Source organism: Choloepus didactylus, chromosome 11, assembly GCF_015220235.1.
Source record: "Choloepus didactylus isolate mChoDid1 chromosome 11, mChoDid1.pri, whole genome shotgun sequence".
NCBI lineage: Eukaryota > Metazoa > Chordata > Mammalia > Pilosa > Megalonychidae > Choloepus > Choloepus didactylus.
Genome location: NC_051317.1, coordinates 21,590,536 through 21,594,913, shown reverse-complemented (window position 1 = coordinate 21,594,913; position 4,378 = coordinate 21,590,536). Strand labels below are relative to the sequence as shown.

Below are 4,378 nucleotides of genomic sequence, written 5' to 3'. Positions count from 1 at the left end.
CTATTTCTTTCTCGGAGCCAATGCCACCCCCACTGCCTCTGCTAGGATGGCAACAGCTGCCACCCCTCCAAGCAGCGGCACTGACTTGCCCTCAGACAGAGGGAGGGCTTTCTCTTCTCCAGCATTGGGGGGGTCTCTTCTATAAAGCTCTCTTTCCTTACACTTATCTCCCCTTCATTCACAAGTGGTTTGATGGGTTCCAGTGCAGGGACCACCACCTCTTCCAGTTCAGTGGTTCACTTGTTGCTGCTCTCACCTCTTCTACACCAAGTTCTACAAACAAAGATGTGGCAGGGCTGGCTTTCTCAAATGCAGTCATTTCTGTATCAGGTTCCCTTGTATCCAGCAAGGAAGTGGCAGTGATAGGTGGAAGCAAGGGAACTGAGGTTTCAGGGAACACCTCCAGCAGCACACTGGTTGGCAGGACTGCAGAAGCCACAGCAGCCTCTTCCATGCCCTCGGGTATTTCTTCTTTCTCCACATGCACAGTGTCAGAATTTGAAGAGTTGTTCTCACTCTTATCTCCAGCTCATTTTCTATCTAAGCTTTTGACTTCTTCAGGATCCAATCTGCTGACAGGACTCAGGACCAAGGGACACCAATAGGCTCTCTGTGTACCAGCTCTGGCTGGTTGATAGTGAGACAGGTAAGTTCTCTGACTGCCAAGAAGTGGTCACAATTGGAGACTCTGGGGGACTGACTTGCTCAGTGTTGTCACTGGGCAGGATATAAATGTCATTATTGTTTTCTGCAATGATTCCAGGGTATTCCTCTTCCTCTGACTCAAGATTAAAGACAGTGCCCCAGCCACCTTGCTGAATGATGTACTCTGCTTTATAGTCTTCTAGATATGTCATGCCAAACTGCAGTAGTGCCCTCCAGGGTTCTTGACCATGTCTTGTCAACTCCAAAAGCATTTGTTGTAGAAAAACCAGAGACACCAAAATTGGCTGAGTAGCATTTGTATTGCTTTATGAAGAGGCTCTTTCAGTTCCTGTGACACTCTTTCTCCAAGTTGGGCCAAGCAGTCTCCTATTGAGCTTTCTGGGTTAGCAGGACTGAACACTGGAGATGTGTGATGGTCAAAGCCTGTGCTGGTGAAGTCTTCAGGAATTTCTTTGTCCAGAAATTTTAGTTGTTCTTCAATTTCAGTTTTAACTTTTAATAGAACTTCTTGATTCACAGATAGTGAAGCTACATCTAGTTGAACCCATTGTGGTTGCAGCGTCTCCTGAGACAGGAGTCCCAAGTAGCTGAGAACAACATACTTTGTTTCATAGTGAAATCCTAGAGGCACAGTAGTAGAGGATGCCATTGAGTTGGCTGGCAGAGTTCCAAAGAAGTCTACTTACAGATGTGTAAAACCAAAATAAATTATTTTTTCAGAATTTTCTTCTTCACAGTAATCTGGCCCTGGTCCCTGCCCCAGAAGAGATGAAAATTCAGTGGTGGCAGCACTTGCTTCTGACAGGGTCCCCAGCAGTAGTGTGTGCTTTGACCCATGGCCCTAATCTACCACTACCACCATGATGGAGAGTTAGCTCACCTCTTCCAAGTAGTATTTTTAAAATGATCATAAAAATACTCAAGGAGATGAAGGAAAGTACATAGAAAAAACTAAAGGATATCAGGAAGACAGCATATGAACAACATGAGAGTCTAAGTAAAGAAGCAGAAATTTTAAAAAGGAACCAAACAGAACTATTGGAGTTGAAGACCAGAGTTACTGAAATGGGTAAATGCCTAGAGGGGTTTCAAAAGCAGATTGAAGTTGGCTGGAAACAGAATTACTGAACTTAAAGAAAAGCCACTTGAAATAAGTTAGGCTAAGTAACAGAAAAGATAAAAGGAATATTAAAAGTGAAAATAGCCTAAGATAGCTCTGGGAGACAATCAAGCACTCCCATATGTGTATTATGGAACTCCCAGAAGGAGAAGAAAGAGAGAAAAAGCAGAAGGAAGTGTTGAAGAAATAGTGGCAGAGAACTCCCCAAACTTACCATAAGACATGAATATGCACATCCATGAAGCTCAGAGAACACCAAACAGGAAAAACATGAAGAAAAACTCACTCCATCATATATTGTTTATACTATTAAATGCAAATGACAAGGAAAGTCTTCTGTAAGCTTCAAGAGGAAAACATGTTATGTATAAGGAAGAGCCAATGAAATCAAGTGCTGATTTCTCTTCAGAAACCACAGAGGCAAGAAGGCAGTGGGTTGAAAAACATAAAGTGTAAAAGAAAACAACTGCCAGCCAAGAATATCATATCCAGTGACCCTATCTTACAAAAATGAGGAGGAAATTAAGGCATTATCAGGTAAAAACTGTGGGAGTTCATCACCACTAGCTCTACACTACAAGCAATGCTAAAAGAAGTTCTTAAGACTGAAAGGAAAAGACACTAGACAGTAGTTCAAAGCAGCATAAATAAGTAAAGACCTAAGGTAAATGTAAACTGTTCGGTAATTACAAATGCCAGTATTACTGTACTGTGTTGTTTGAATATAACTCTACTTCATACTTCCTACAAGTGCTAAAAGGAAAATGAATAAAAAGTAATGAAAAATCAAGTTTTTTTTAACATTCAATATACAAAGATATAAGAAGTAACAAGTACAGAAAACAGTGTGGGGGCAAGATATATAGGAAAAATACATGTGCATGCTATTAAAGTTAAGTTGGAATTAAACCAAACATGATTGCTATATATTTGGTTGTTAAATTTTAACCTCATGGTAACCACAAAGAAAATAGATGAAAAACATATCCAGATAGAAATGAGAAGTTACTCAATATGGTACAATACTAAAAAGCAAACAAATATAAAATTAGTCTTTAATTAAAATAAGAGTTGTAAAAGGTATAAGACATAAAAAGGATAAATGGAAGAATGACAGAAGAAAGTACTGTATTCATCAGCAGTGATTTAAATTTAAACAGATTAAACTCTGTAGTCAAAATGCCAAGACTGGAGGAATGGATAAAAAGCTTGACTCAAATATATGCTATCTGCAAGAGACTCACCTTAAAGTCCAAAGTACATGTAAGTACTGGGTAAAAGGATAGAAATGAATATACCATGCAAGTAGTAACAAAAAGAGTGCTGGAGTGGAATTTTAATATCAGATAACATGGAGTTTTATCTGGGGAAAAGTGGTCGTTACATACTGAAAAAGGGGGCAATTCAAAAGGAAATGGAACAATTATAAATATGTATGTACCTATCAAAAACTCCAGTAATGGATAAAACATCTAGTCAGAAGATCAAAAGGAAGTACAGGACTTTAAAGATACACTAAACTGAAAAGATCTAGCAGATGTATATATATAGAACACTGCACCCAATGAAAATAGAATGCAATCTTTTCTTGAGGGTGCATGAATCATTCTCCGGGATAGACCATATGTTTCATCACAAAACAAGACAATAAATTCAAAAATATTGAAATCATACAATGTAAATTCTCCAAACACAGTGGAATGGACTAGAAATAAATATCAGAGGGAGAAAAGGGAAATTCACAAATATGTAGAAATTACACAACATATTTTTTTAACAACCAACAGGTTAAAGGGAAATCAGAAGCAAAGTTAGGAAATATCTTGAGGAAAATGAAAATTAAAATACAACATACCAAAGCATATCAGATGCAATGAAGACAGTGCTGAGAGGTAAATTTATAGCTCCAAATGCTTACATTAAAAAAGAGGAAATTTCAAATCAGGGACCTAACCTCAAAACTGGAAGAACCAGGAAAAGAGCAAACTAAACCCAAATTGTGGAATAAAGGAAATAGCAAAATTAGAGCAGAGATAAATTAAATTACAGAAAAGCAAGAGACAAAATCAATAAGTCAAAAGTTGATTCTTGTAATTGATTAATAAATGCAAGAAACCTTTAGCTAGACTGACAAAGAAAAAAAGAGAGAGAATACAAATAGCAAAAATCAGAAATGCAAAGTGGTATGTTAATACCAACACTGCTGAAATAAAAATTGCTATAAGAGGACACTATGAACAACTTAGATGAAATGGACAAATTCTTAGAAACACATAAAATACCTACATTGACTCAAGAAGAAATAAAGGACCTCAACAAACAAATTGCTAGTAAAGAAATTGAATCAGTAATCAAAATCCTCCCAACAAAGAAAACCCAGGAACAGATGGTTTCATAGTGTAATTCTACCAAACATTCCAAGAAGGCATAACTTCAATTCCGCTCAAACTCTTCCAAAAAATTGAAGAGAGGGGATCGCTTCCTAACTCATTCTACAAGGCCAACATCACCCAGATGAAGATACAAAAAGAAAAGAATACTACAAACCAATATCTTTTATGACTATAGATGCAAAACTCAATAAAGTGTTAT

At 37.5% G+C, this 4,378-nt stretch overlaps 1 pseudogene; it reads right to left on the bottom strand.

The window, feature by feature from the left end:
• LOC119506209 lies at positions 1–1,315 on the bottom strand (annotated as a pseudogene).
• Positions 1,316–4,378: the final 3,063 nt, after the last annotated feature.